Genomic DNA, 16,357 nt, shown 5'->3' on the forward strand with positions numbered 1-16,357 from the left:
CTGCATTCATTTGCAACTCTGAGAAGAGTCAGCGGAGGGTGCTGCTTTGGGCGCTTTTCTTTGTTTGCACATGTCAATTCCACTCTAATGAACACTGCACAGTAGTTGCCCTTTGTCAGAGGGCTCAGAGGTAAGCTCAAACAATATTTACATTTTGCATAGGTCTTTACAGGGCCTAAGGAACAATACAACCGTTTTCCCTCTGTGTGTGGAACTTAGCATGAAAGGGATTCAATGATATCGTGGAGGAGAAATATTTGATTTAATGTTTTCTTACCATACAGCCATATTACAGCTGACTGTGAGCCAGAAACAGAATTACTGAAACATTTTGGAGTGGAAAAAAGCAAAAGCTTTTATGACTCCAACCAAATTCAGCACTGGAGTTCTCTTCTTCCATCTTCAACTACTAGCATGCAGGTGGCCAAAACACTCCTGCCATGCTCTGTGTCCCTGCCAAAGTGGAAGTGCTGTGCCTCTGTGATGAGGTCCCAGGATGTTTCCCAGAGCAGCTTGCTCTGTCTTAGGGATTGGAGAGAGTGAGAGAGAACCCTCCCACATGGGCCTCTGAAAGTGGGAAGCTGGAGAAAAATCGTTTGACACTTTCACAGCTTCCCAAAAGCACCAAGCTCATTACAATTCTAAATATTGCCGCTGGTTTCTATGCTCGCCTGCCCTGTTGGTCTCCCTATTCGCAACATTCATAAGGATGAATACTTTTCTTTTTAAACTTTGATTTGGTGTTATATCCATATTTACAGTGTATTCGGAAAATATTCAGACCCCTTCACTTTGTCCACATTGTTACGTTACAGCCTTATTCTGAAATGGATAAAAGTTTTCCCCCCTCAATCTACACACAATACCCCATAATGACAAAGCAAAAACAGGTTTTTAGACATTTCTGCAAATAAATGTATTAAATATAAAAAACTGAAAAATCACATTTACATACATAAGTATTCAGACCCTTTACTTTGTTGAAGCAGCTTTGGGAGCAATTACAGCCTTCTTGGGTATGACGCTACAAGCTTGGCACATCTGTATTTGGGGAGTTTCTCCCATTCTTCTCTGCAGATCCTCTCAAGCTCTGTGAGGTTGGATGGGGAGCGTCACAGCACAGCTATTTTCAGGTCTCTCCAGAGATGTTCGATCAGGTTCAAGTCCGGGCTTTGGCTGGACCACTCAAGATAATTCAGAGACTTGTCCTGAAGCCACTCCTGAGTTGTCTTGGCTGTGTGCTTAGTGTCGTTGTCCTGTTGGAAGGTGAACCTTCATCCCAGTCTGAGGTCCTGAGTGCTCTGGAGTAGGTTTTCATCAATGATCTCTCTGTACTTTGCTCCATTCATGTTTGCCTCGATCCTGACTAGTCTCCCAGTCACTGCCACTGAAAAACATCCCCTCAGCATGCTGCCACCACCATGCTTCACCGTAGGGATGGTGCCAGGTTTCCTCCAGACGTGACGCTTGGCATTCAGGCCAAAGAGTTCAATCTTGGTTTCATCAGGCCAGATAATCTTATTTCTCATTGTTTCAGAGTCCTTTAGGTGCCTTTTGGCAAACTCCAATCGGGCTGTCATTTTCCTTTTACTGAAGAGTGGCTTCCGTCTGACCCCTCTACTATAAATGTCTGATTGGTGGAGTGCTGCAGAGATGGTTGTCCTTCTGGAAGGTTCTCCCATCTCCACAGAGGAACTCTGGAGCTCTCTGAGTGACCATTTGGTTCTTGGTCACCTCCCTGACCAAAGACCTTTTCCCCAGATTGCTCCTTTTGGCTGGGTGCCAGCTCTAGGAAGAGTCTTGGTGGTTCCAAACTTCTTCCATTTAAGAATGATGGCGACCACTGTGTTCTTGGGGACCTTAAATTCTGCAGAAATGTTTTGGTACCCTTCCCGAAATCTGTGCCCCGACACAATCCTTTCTCGGAGCTCTACGGACAATTCCTTCGACCTCATGGCTTGGTTTTTGCTCTGACATGCACTGTCAACTGTGGGTCCTTATATAGACAGGTGTGTATGTCTTTCTAAATCATGTCCAATCAATTGAATTGACCACAGGTGGTAGAAACATCTCAAGGATGATCAGTGGAAACTGGATGCACCTGAGCTCAATTTGTAGTCTAGTACAAAGGGTCTAAATACTTATGTTAGTAAGGTATCAGTTTTTTTTAAATAAGTGTGCTACAATGTCCAAAAACCTGTTTTCTCTGTCATTATGTGGTATTTTGTCTAGATTGAAGATGTTTTATTGAATCCATTTTAGAAATAAGGCTGTAACGTAACAAAATGCTTTCCGAATGCGCTGTATCTGACTAAGTACATTCAAGGGCATTGGTGCATCATAGACTTTCCTTTTAAAAGCTATGATGCACAAACTTTCAGATGCAGTAACACATTCTGTGATACAGTATTTTCATAGCTTTTTCATTTAACTGATGCTGAAGGGAAATATTGTTTGCCTTTAGACGTATTAATTTAGCTCATGCATTTTGTCCCCCAATGACCAGGTCTGTGATCTTCAACTCCATCTAAAAAAAAATGAATCAGAAGCTAAAGAAGTGAATGTCAATACAGTAGAATTTTGGCACAAATGTGAGCCCCCACCCCCTTCAAAATGATATACACACTGTTCTTTCTCTCTCAATAATTCCCCTCCATTAGCGTAAGCCACCAGCCCTCTCTACCTTAAAATAATGTGTTGTCATAGTTACCTGTTGACACAGTGCATTTACTATGCCTGTGTTTTAATTTCCAACTTTTCTGCTGTATAAATCAAAAGTAATCTAGGCCACCACGAAATACGGCATTGAAAAGCTGGAAAGAAACCATTAAACGTTGCATTTCTGTTTCCCTAAAAGCAGCCATGAATCTCACTTTGTCAAATTTGGTTTGAATGGAGGACAGGAGTGCAGCTAGATAAACAATGGTGGAATTAGAAAAATGAGCATGAAAATGCTTCTCATTTCATGCTGAACGCAGAACCTTAGACCACCGTTTGAAATGTGTTGCAGGTGCTATTCTGAATGTGTTGCCTGTTTCAACTGACACACAAAAATGACCCTATATACTAATCTAAATTTCAACATGCTATTTTAATACAAGGCACATTGCAGAGATCCAACTGTTCCAAAATAAAAATGTAAAAATGTAACACAGCAGAATATAGGAGGTGTAAAAATGGCCCAAGTGATGAAGTCACCCCTGACAAATGAATTTGTCTGGAGAATGTCTCATGTGGTGTAATGTAATGTAATTCTAGCCTTCTTCTCTCCTCTGACGTGCTGTATTCCCCTGGTTACTCAGCATGAAGCACCACTCCGCCTCTGGCCCAGCCCCAGCTCATGCAGCCTCTGCTGCTGCTTAGGGAGAGGCATGGATTTAGCCCTGTGCTGCTGATGTAATGGCCTTTTAATGTGGCCATTGTCTAGCTCAATCAATACATTCATTTCCAGCTCTGTTAATAAATATCCAGGGTGATCACTGTATAATTTCCCCATTGAAGCTGATGAACTGTGGTCATTGTGTGACTTGCTGATTAGTGATGAAAATGTTTACAGAGAGAACAGGTACTGTGGAACATTACTGGGTTAGCTGTTAGCTTCCACGGCAGAAAGACTAATGTCTCCACAGCTGATGGCGTTTTAACAATGTGTTTGCTTTATGAGGGGGATTGTCATTACAGAGAGAAACACTGGGGTGAAAATCAAAGTGAGTGCCAAGGCAGGGATTGAAAACCTATAGATAAACAACACAGGTTTCAGTCTTCATCATCTACATGAATTATTATCTTGATTTATAATGCAGCTCTGATGAAGTCAATGAGTAGCTGCCTTGTTTGTAAATCATACAGAAGTCTATGGTATGTGCAACATTCACAAAGAGAGGTGGTATTGGCATCATACGCACTTGGATACTTCACATTCACAACAATGTTCACATTGGACCTTGTCAATCAGTCTGTACTGAGATGAACCAAAGTGGATCAATACTTGCTTCTGATTCCAGTAGGTCTATAAAGAGGATTTGGGGTTGGACTGGAACTGCTGGATTTTGAATGGGGAGAGGTCATAGGAGGGCATCTGTCCAAGGCTCAGCTCACACAGCACCTTCTCAATGACTGGACCAAACTTGAAACCATGACCTGGGAAAAGAAAGTGCTCAGTGACCTTATGTCAGTCTAAAATATGTGCATATAATACAATGTCTAAAGATAAATCTGGGTAAAACGTAGAGTATGTAATTTACGAACAAAAGCGTCTACAGAATGAGAGCATTATGAGGTAGAACTTGAATGACTATAATCAGGTAATAGTCTTTTTTTTGCACTTCTCACTTTTTTTCCATCTCACACTTTTCTCTAAGAATAGCTGTTCAAGCAGATGAGAGGAAGGAGGCTTTTCGAAGGTGAGGGATGAGTGGATCACTCAAAGGGTGATTGTGCTGCCTGCCCAAAATACATTAATCTTATTGAGGTGAGAGGAGGTCAATGGTAGACCTGGGGGAGCAGGTCCTGGCCGCGACAGGCATACAGTGTCACAAAGAGATGGGGAGGGAGGGATGGAGGGAAAGGAGAGAGAATGAGAGAGGAGACACAATAGGGCCAGCAGAATCTCTTTTGTCTAATTCTGTCTGCTTGATTACTATTCGGGTAGACAAAAGGTAGCACAACCCAATAATTATGAGTCGAGGTTCAGAAAATTCCTTCCTGAAATTTGGCGCTACTATATCTTTATGATTTACCATTGCATTCCAGTATAATATATTTCATATTTTCAAATGACAGAAAGATTCAAATCAGATGAATTAGACCTGAACCGAGCATGTAAGCCATTTAGATGAGCACAATATAAGTGGTTTAAGTGCAATATGAGAGTATTACACTGTGAACGCGGTAAACAATATGTGGGTGGTATAAGAGCATCAAACAAATTAATAGTGATACATGGTGACCCCGTCCATTGCTCTTAATGCCTTATTAAAGCAATAGAACGCTTGTAATAAACCATAAACCCCAGGAATATGAGGAGGCTGGAAGAACAATAGAGCACGCTAAGCGTAGCAGACTGCCGGTTGTTTTTCCAGTTGTGTCGTTACATGCAAGACAATGCACCGCAAGATGAATAGCTTTGGCACCATGCCAGGGCTGTGGCAGAGCTTGGTGGAGTTCCTAACCCCCCAAGTTGTACGGGTCGTGGTTATAAACTGTTAAAGAGCAGAAATGAATTACAAGTTTGCAAAATTGCAGAATCCTTTAGCAGAAGCCGCTGAACAGACAGAAATCATTCTGGGAAGTCTCCTGATATGAGTGAATGGTCTTCCAGTCTGGATTAGTACATTCTGTCAATATCAAAAGGGACGCAGCCAGGCTACAAACCTGGCTTTCAACTGAGGGGCTGGCAGAAACTTACACAAGTTGCCATTTGGCTGTAGGTTTTAGGGACATGTGCAGATAGATATTGCTGGAATGTGCAGATAGATATTGTAGAGAGATTTGAGAACACAATACTGTGAGAGGTGAATACACAGGGACTCCTGTAAAATACCTGAGAATCCTGCTCCAATGATGATGTTGTTGTGGTGAGGGTGACGATCTAGAACAAAGTGATGGTCTGCTGTGACCTGCAGGCAACAAGAGAGCATGCATACTCCTTGTAAAGTGTACACCTGTGTACAGTAAACTTATCCACATTTTATCTACAAGTGTAAATCAAGAATATTAAGAGCCTTTGTTGGAGGGTTGGAGGGTTGTTTTGAGTACTGAACATGTGTCTCAGTGTTCTCTCTTCAATAATGTTGTTTAGAGTCTCTCTGAGAGTTTGCCAAATGCTTTCATTCTAATTACATGAATCCAAACTGGATTGCTGAACTTAACCTTGTGTTCCATCCGCACGCTCAACTAAGTCACTCAACAGAACATTGTAATCATAATGTCATGAGTGCTGTTAGAATTAACACATTCTACAGTTATTGTTGATAGCCTCTATCGACGCTCTGAAAATAGCCAATACTAATGATATTGATGGTTTAGTCAGACGGCTAAGTCTCTAGTTAGATTTGTGAGGATTAATCCAATCTAGTGAAATGTTCAGCTCTGGGTTACTGTAGTACAGAGACTGCAGCAGTGGCGACCCGTCATTCAGAGCCCCACCTGTTCAGCAAAAAAATCAAATAATTCAAGCCCCTTGGGTGCTGCCATAGAGTTGACCACAGATAAAATGACATCAAATCAGGTTATATCTACTGTAGCTTTGATTGGACTGATCATGTCAACATCATACTTTCCAATCTTAGTTAGCAAGCTAGACAAGCAGTCATCATCATGAATCACGTCGACAATCTACTGGCAAATCCTTTTCAATCCTTGTCATATGAAGAAATAATAGGTAGAACGTATCAGTGCTCGTCGGCCATTGGACATAAACATTACACAACCAGTTGGAAATCGCAAATTGAACAATGAGTGGTTTGGAAGGAATGAGTGGCTAACTGCAAGTGTTGCAAAGCAACCACTAGCTTGCTATTCAGTGGAGTGGGTGTGTGGTCAAATTCTGGGTTTAAGGGTCTCTTTTCCAAGCTTAAAAGGATAAATATTCAACACAATGGGCCAGAAAAGGTTGAATACATTGGCCATGCTGTCAATCCAGCATGAGTTCTGCCAGGTTCAAAACAGCTGGACATTTGGAACTGGGAAATCTCTGACTTCAGTGACTTCTAGACAACTGGGAGCTGGGAAAATACATTTGAATAGCCATCCAACTCGGAATTCCAAGTCGTAACTCGGGCCTCTTTCTAGAGATCCGATGTGAAGATCACTGACATCATGATTCAACCTTTCAACCTCCCAAGTGCCCAGTTGTCTTGAAAGCACAATACATCCAGAGAATGCCCGACTTTGATGACAAAGTTTGATGACAAAATTTGCCCACAAGAACCACCACACAACCTTCCTGTTCATGTGAGCACAGCACAACAACGGGGAGTCCAAAAACATCTTGTATGCTGCTGCATAAATGATGTAATATGCCAGGGATTTATGTATAATGTAGCTAAGAAAGCAATACTAAGTGTATGTTGTGCAGTAAACTGGTAGTAGCCCATGTGCCTCACCCTAATAATTTGGTCCCTTTCCCACTCAGAACTTAGCCTACTGTTCTGATTTAGAGAAATGGAATCATCGAATATTGTAAGAGCTTTCAGTGTCTGCTTATATACCCTATTTATTTATCCCACGTTTCTGATTTGGTGTACAGGGAGCACACTGTAAGAACAGCCCATGTTCTGAATTCCGTCACTGTACATTTCAAAAGTGCTGAACAAATAGTTATATTGACTATGTCCATTTTAGCTCGCTCATTAATGTCTTAATTGAAATCACGGATGGCCTCTTATCCCCTCATCATCCCCTTATGCCATAGTTTGTACATCTCAATTCTCAGTAGAAACCATATTTGTTTAAGCAAGTCAGCCATATCAGATATGTTTTTTGAAGGGAATTATGTGAGGCTGAATGATCTGTTTCGCTGGCAGACAAGGCTCCGCTGATAGCCAGGTGTAGCAGTGGTAAGGATTCACTCCATGGTGCTGAAAAGAAAGCTCTGCTGTTGGGATAGCTTTATGGCAAGGGCTGATTTGAAGGTTTTACTGCTAACATACAAAGCATCACATGGGCTTGCTCCTACCTCAGATTAGGTCCTGCCGTACATACCTACACATACGCTATGGTCACAAGATGCAGGCCGCCTAATTGTCCCTAGAATTTCGAAGCAAACAGCTGGAGGCAGGGCTTTCTCCTATAGAGCTCCATTTTTATGGAATAGTCTGCCTACCCATGTGAGAGACGCAGACTCGGTCTCAACCTTTAAGTCTTTACTGAAGACTCATCTCTTCAGTGGGTCATATGATTGAGTGTAGTCTGGCCCAGGAGTGTGACGATGAACGGAAAGGCTCTGGAGCAACGAACCACCCTTGCTGTCTCTGCCTGGCCGGTTCCCCTCTCTCCACTGGGATTCTCTGCCTCTAACCCTATTACAGGGGCTGAGTCACTGGCTTACTGGTGCTCTTTCATGCCGTCCCTAGGAGGGGTGTGTCACTTGAGTGGGTTGAGTCACTGACGTGATCTTCCTGTCTGGGTTGGCGCCCCCCCATTTGGTTGTGCCGTGGCGGAGATCTTTGTGAGCTATACTCGGCCTTGTCTCAGGATGGTAAGTTGGTGGTTGAAGATATCCCTCTAGTGGTGTGTGGGCTGTGCTTTGGCTGTGCACCCTCGACAGGGTTATATCCTTCCTGTTTGGCCCTGTCCGGGGGTATCATCGGATGGGGCCACAGAATCGCCTGACCCCTCCTCTCTCAGCCTCCAGTATTTATGTTGCAGTAGTTTATTTGTCGGGGCTAGGGTCAGTTTGTTATATCTGGAGTACTTCTAATGTCTTATCCGGTGTCCTGTGTGAATTTAAGTATGCTCTCTCTAATTCTCTCTTTCTCTCTCTCGGAAGACCTGAGCCCTAGGACCATGCCTCAGGACTACCTGGCATGACGACTCCTTGTTGTCCACAGTCCACCTGGCCATGCTGCTGCTCCAGTTTCAACTGTTCTGCCTGCGGCTATGGGACCCTGACCTGTTCACCGGACGTGCTACCTGTCCCAGTTTTCAACTGTCTAGAGACAGCAGGAGCGGTAGAAATACTCTTAATGATCGGCTATGAAAAGCCAACTGACATTTACTCCTGAGGTGCTGACTTGCTGCACCCTCGACAACTACTGTGATGATTATTATTTCACCATGCTGGTCATTTATGAACATTTTAACATCTTGGCCATGTTCTGTTATAATCTCCACCCGGCACAGCCAGAAGAGGACTGGCCACCCCTCATAGCCTGGTTCCTCTCTAGGTTTCTTCTTAGGTTTTGGCCTTTCTAGGGAGTGTTTCCTAGCCACCGTGCTTCAACACCTGCATTGCTTGCTGTTTGGGGTTTTAGGCTGGGTTTCTATACAGCACTTTGAGATATCAGCTGATGTAAGAAGGGCTATATAAATACATTTGATTTGATTTATGTAGACCTTAACAGTTTGTGGGCACCGTTTGTCACTGTTCAAGTGCAATTATTGTATTTTTTGTGTTGTGTAGTGGCTTTGCTGGCATGCATCTAAACATTTTTTGGGGAGTTTGCCCCACCAAAATGTACATGCTAAAATCGCCACTGGAGAAACTGTGTACAGGCAGCTCTCCACCACGGCTGGCTCTGGCTCCAGGCCCGGGAGGTAGTGGGACACAAACTGGGACAGGAGATGGACGTCCGTCCTGTCTCTGTTGGTCCCTCTCGTTGTGCTCCGTCTCACTGCCCATGTGGTAGCATATCTGATGAACACAAGGACAATACCACTACTGAAGCATAGAGACATTCTGAATCTCTCACCATTGAGGTTTATGACTTAATTACATGCGTTGGTTGGTGTGATATTCTAAAGTCTTATTAAGGGTAGAACGTGGGGTTTGTCTAGCTAAATGCAATGTATCCTTAGGGATATACACTCAAACCCTACAAACAGCGTCCTCTGTGTATTCATTCCTCACAATAGGGATCTGATTACAGTGTGAAGGAATGCTACTTTTAGCCTATCCCCTCTACAGGACAGCAGTCATTTTGTCCAAGGAAATGGCACTCTAATAGTTCCTGCATTATTCAGTGTTAGTAAGGTGATACTTACCGTATCCAGGCAGTGTTCCTCACCTTCATCAGGCCTGGGTACTCATTGGGTGGGAGGCCATAGAAGTGGTACTGCGATCCCTCAACTCCCAACTGGACAAAGCAAGGGATGGGGCAGCTGATGTCATATGTGCCCGGAACCTTCTCCTTCCAGTAGCACACATTGATCTTCACCACCTGGCAACGGCAGCACAGCACATAAGGGCAGACACATTTAACAGACTTTCTTCGAAGAGAACGCACACTCCCTCCCGGTACAGAATCCTCTGGATTTACCTGTGCTGTAGTTAGCTGGTGTTTCTATGTTTTGAGGGTGAAATTTCAACCAAAGGGTTATGTCATCACGGTAACCAATTTTCAACATAGACAAACCTTGCAAAAAATATGTTGAATTTTTACCTTCGAAACAACACCAGATCTTCTACGTTATATCAACAATCAGAAACTATAGTTTGGGCAGCACCTCCTACTGGAGAATTGATCTATCTACAGTTATCCGTTTGGTCTCCCATGCAGGGTTTTAACCAAGCCCAGCTTTGATAATTGTCCCTGACTGCTACCAATGTGCTATCGTGAGAATGATTATATATATATATTATATATTATATATTATATATATATATATATACTCTTGCTATCGAAGTCCTGAAAGGGTAGGTTTAAGAGAGCAAATGAAATGTAACCATACTTTATAAGTCGTGTACAGTATCATCCATATTTAGGTATATGTACAGTACCACTTGCGACGTCATCAACAGCTATTGTTTTATATTCAACCCAGGGTTCAACTAAATATAGACAATACATCCTGTACTGTAAATGCCGACGGTTTCAAACTTTGATTGACTTGAAATTGAATCTTCAATTGAATCATTTATATGTAAGATTCATGCCTCCATCTCAAACAAAAATCAAAGTTAAAGAATATGACAAAATCACATCAAACTTTAATAAAAGTGCATTTAAAGTTTGATGTGATTTAGTCCTATTCGTTAACTTTGAATTTTGGTTGAGATGGAGACGGTGAATCCAACTGTTGAATGAATTGAATTCCTCTGTTTTAATTCCCAATTCAAATTAAACACTCTGTCAATTCATAAGAATTTGTAAGACCCTTATTTTATAGGAATGGACAGAGTCCCGGTCTTAAAGTCAAGTAACAGCCTTTATTCAAGAGAGTACTGAGTTCATACACATTATTTTATAAACTGAAAATGACGTCAGCGTTTTCTAAATGTTCCCTCTCTTCTTGACACAGGTAGAAAAGCTCCATAGCTCTCAAGAATTCCCTCCTCGCCTAGAGCCAAGGTCAGTCAGTGTAGATAAGCATTCTAGACAGTCTGGATTCATAGTTCATTAATTTGTACCAAGGAACAGACCGTCATTGTTCTAAACTCTTGACTACATTCACTACATTATATTCAATACTGGGAGCAAGAGAGAAAATTCATACATGTACAGTAGCATAATAGTATTCGGATTAGTCGGTCCTGATTGAAATGTATACATAATTAGTCATCATTGATAAAAATTCCCTTAACACCAACATATCAAATATTAATTAGACAAACTGTAATTAAATCCAAACTAAGTCAGTGGCACAGATGATACATCTCCTTCAAATGTTGATATTTGGTTGCGTTGACAACCAAACACAATTCAGGATTACTTTTGCAATACAGTAAAAAGCCTAAAGTTAAGTCTATCTTTCAAACAAATGGAAATATTTATTCAACCTTACAATGAATAATACATCCCATGGCCACATTGTGACTATAAATGTAATCATAGGAAGCATGCATGTTCAAGATAGCATGTTACCATACAAAGGTCACAGGTCTGTGGAGATCTTCCCAATATTGTAATAATAATTTGAGAAAAATCTCAAACAGCATTGACCACTTTTAATGTAATCTCAACTGCAATCCAGGTTATTTGGTTGTGCTATTAGATGAAGCACAGTGATAACACGTTATATTTAAATACAAAATATCTGATATTGTATTCCCATTTGAACTTTCTTGTGCTTTTAAATGGTTGAAAGCAAAGTGATAACCAAAACTTAGACATTGTTTTTCAATTGGAATTGATCACTGTCTCAACCAAATATTTCCCAAATGTCCATGTTGAAATTACGTGGTGTGCCCAGTAGGTTGTATTACATAGTTTCCTGTAGTTACATTCATGTAGTCAACCTCTCTGTATGTTCAAGCCCTTGTGTCTCGTATTGTCTTGTTTTCCCTAGATGAAGGGTCTGTTCTCCTGCAGTCAGACCTGAGAGATGTGATTATAAATCATCTCAGTTACAGAATTATAGAAAGTGTTTTCAATCATGACCCTGCTGAGAGTAAGGGAGGACAAATAGAGTTATTTATTCTGGAGACGGACCGGCTGTGTCCCGCAGTGCCTGTTACCGCCCTGTGTCTGACCCTGCAGTGTCTGTCAGAGACACAGACCGCTATAATTCACTGATTATGGTCTCAAGAGGGTGATTATTTATTTATGATAAAAAAACGGAAATATGCTCTCACGTAGTTCCAGGAAAAGTAGAGGTTACAATAGATACAGAATCGTGCTCTTCTTACCTGTGTGGTCCACACACAGTGGAATGTTTAAATACAGGAACACACTTACGTGGATTTCAATTGTCCCCATGTCAGCTTGGTGTGTCGGTGAATGAAATGTCAGCCGTTATATACACTACATGAACAGAAATATGTGGACACCTGCTCATCGAACATCTCATTCCAAAATCATGGGCATTAATATGGAGGTGGTCCCCCCTTTGCTGCTATAACTGGGAAGGTTTAACACTAGATGTTGGAACATTGCTGTGGGGCGATTAGGCCTGGCTCGCAGTCTGCGATCCAATTCATCCCAAAGGTGTTCGATGGGGTTGAAGTCAGGGCTCTGTGCAGGCCAATCAAGTTCTTCCACACCAATCTTGACAAACCATTTCTGTATGAACATCGTTTTGTGCATGTGGGCATTGTCATGCTCAAACAGGAAAGGGCCTTCCCCAAACTGTTGCCACAAAGTTGGAGGCACAGACTCATCTAGAATGTCATTGTATGCTGTAGCATGAAGATTTCCCTTCACTGGAACGAAGGGGCCTAGCCCGAACCATGAAAAACAGCCCCAGACCATTATTCCTCCTCCACCAAACTTTACAGTTGGCACTATGCATTGGGGCAGGTAGCATTCTCCTGGCATATGCCAAACCCCTACCACTCTGCGACTGAGCCGTTGTTGCGTCTAGATGTTGCCACTACACAATAACAGCACTTACAGTGGACCCGGGAAGCAGCGCAGAAATTTGACAAACTGACATGTTAGGATGGTGGCATCCTATGATGGTGCCAGGTTGAAAGTCACTGAGCTCTTCAGTCAGGCCATTCTACTGGCAATGTTTTCCTATGGAGATCGAATGGCTGTGTGCTAGACTTTACAAACTTGTCAACAATGGGTGTGGTTGAAAAAGTCGATTCCACTCATTTGAATGGGTGTCCATACACTTTTGTATATATAGTGTATGTAATATATGTACTGTATATATATTGTATGCACTGTATATATTGTGTATATAGTGTATGTACTGTATGTATAGTGTATGTACTGTATGTTTAGTGTATGTACTGTATGTATAGTGTATGTATTGTATGTACTGTATATATAGTATATGCGCTGTAAGTGTAGTGTATGTACTGTATGTATAGTGTATGTACTGTATGTATCATGTATGTACTGTATGTACAATATATGTAGTGTATATGCTGTATGTGCTGTATATATAAAACATATAATGGCTATATATTGTTCGTACTGTATGTACTGTATACATAATGCACATACTGTATACTATATATACATACTATATATAGTGTGTGTATATAGTGTATGTACTGTATGTACTGTGTATAGAGTGTATATACTGTATGTATAGTGTACGTCCTGGTTGTGCTGTATATGTAGTGTATATACTGTATGTACTGTATATATAGTGCATGTACTCTATACGTAGTGTATGTACTGTATGTATAGTTTATGTGCTATATCTAATGTATATCTAATGTATTTACTGTATGTACTCTATATGTACTTCATATAGTGTATATACTTTATATATGGTGTATGTACTGTATATCATGTATATATAGTGTATGTACTGTATGTACGGTGTATGTACTGTATATTTAGTGTATGCACTGTGTGTTTAGAATATGTACAGTATAGATAGTGTATGTACTATATAGATATTATATGCACTGTATGTATAGTATATGTACTGTATGTATAGTGTATTTACTCTCTATATAGGGGATGTACTGTATATACTGTATATATAGTGCATGTACTGTATTTACAGTGTATATACTGTATATACAGTGTATGTACTGTGTATAGTGTATGTACTGTATGTATAGCGTATGTATGTGTACTGTATGTGCTGTATTTATAGTGTACTTACTGTTTGTACTGTATATTTAGTGTATGTAGTGTATTTATAGTGCACGTACTGTGTGTTTAGTGTATGTACTGTATAGATAGTGTATGTCCTGTATGTATAGTATATGTACTGTATGTGTAGTGTATGTACTGTATGTACTGTATGTACTGTGTGTACTGTGTGTATAGTGTATGTACTGTATGTACTGTATATATAGTGTTTGTACTGTATGTTATGTATATATAGCTTAGGTACTGTTTGTACTGTATATCTAGTGTATGTACTGTGTAGGTCGGGTATGTATTTTATATATAGTGTATGTACTATATGTACCTTATATATAGTGGATGTACTATATGTTCAGTATATGTACTTCATGTACTATATATGTAGTGTATGTACTGTATACAGTTGAAGTCGGAAGTTTACATACACCATTGCCAAATACCTTTAAACTCCATTTTTCACAATTCCTGACAATTAATCCAAATAACAATGATCTGTCTTAGCTCAGTTATTTTAATATGCAGTTAGTTTTAATACTAGTGTGATCTATTCCATAACTCCAATTATAGTTGTCAAATCACAAGTGATATTTGTTTGCCAATTGCGGTCTCGTCATTTCCACATAATGATTCTAGAGCAACACATGCCATGCCAGACACTTCTTCATGCCTGAACACCAACATCCATAATCACTCTGTCAAAGGACTACAACACAGATGGAGCAGACACAGCAGCCAAACACACACAGGCTGCTCATGGAAGGAAAGAGGAGGCTGAACTTTAAAACACATCAGGTAGATTCATGGTGCCTTGTATTAAATACAGTAATAATAGACAGATTTTTGTTTCATTTAAGGATCCGCCCATTTTTTCAATTTTCGCCTTAAATGACATACCCACATCCAACTGCTCAGGACCTTTTTATACCATTTGAAAGGAAACACATTGACATTTGTGGAAATGTTAAATGAATACAAGAGAACATAAGACATTAGATCTGGTAAAAGATAATACAAAGAAAAAAACAACCATTATTTTGAATTTCTTTTGTACCATCATCTTTGAAATGCAAGAGAAATTCCATAATGTATTATTCCAGTGCAATTTAGATATTGACCACTAGATGGCAGCAGTGTATGTGCAACGTTTTAGACTGATCCAATGAACCATTGCATGTCTGTTACAAATATTGTATCAAGACTGCCCAAATGTGCCTAATTGGTTTATTAATGCATTTTCAAGTTCGTAATTGTGCACTCTCCTCAAACTATAGCATGGTATTATTTCACTGTAATAGCTACTGTAAATTGGACAGTGCAGTTAGATTAACAAGAATTTAAGCATTCTGCCCATATCAGATATGGCTATGTCCTGGGAAATGTTCATGTTACTTACAACCTCATGCTAATCACATTAGCCTACATTAGTTTAACCGTCCTGTGCGGGGGGACACCAATCCTGTAGAGGTTTCAAAACAAAACATTTAGAAGAGGCATTTTAAGATTTCCTTCAGTACAGTTTGTCCCGGTCTCAAGAAGCTCAACTCCAGTAACCAAACCATGTCCTCATGCTATGCAATGCTGACTGCGTAAAAGTGTAAAAAAAAAACAGGGTAGATAGCAAATGGTGATCTCTGTACAGCAACAGTGTCAGACATAGAGAGACACCTGATCCCTGGAGTCACTTCCACTAGCTGACAGAATGGACACGTGACACATCAGGCACAGCCAGATTCAGCCAGGCAGACCCAATGCTGGTCATAAAAAAAATAACAGGCAGGCCCAGGCACATCCATTATTCATCAGCCTTCAGATATTCATCAGACACAGACAAATATTAACCTGTGTGCAAGCAATGGGGGACATGAATATTCAACAGGCAGGGCTTATATTTAGACATGTTCAGAAATAAATAGTGTAACTTGTAAATATAAGGTAATTAAGTCCCTTTTGGTTGGTTGAGCTGGAGCTCTCAGCATCATGTTTAATAACACATGGGGACATGGATTAACAATGACATTTCCCTCGTATGTATACGCCCTGGTTTGGATTTCCACTACAGTATCTATAGGAGCTGTTATATATAATATATGTATGTTTATTCCATCTGACTACTATGTACATTTTAGAACCATTTTAGTACATTTTAGAATTTTGTTTTTCTTCAGTCTAAAGTGAGCTGGGTCAATTATTACTCAGAA

This window comes from Oncorhynchus keta, chromosome 11 (assembly GCF_023373465.1).
Source record: "Oncorhynchus keta strain PuntledgeMale-10-30-2019 chromosome 11, Oket_V2, whole genome shotgun sequence".
NCBI lineage: Eukaryota > Metazoa > Chordata > Actinopteri > Salmoniformes > Salmonidae > Oncorhynchus > Oncorhynchus keta.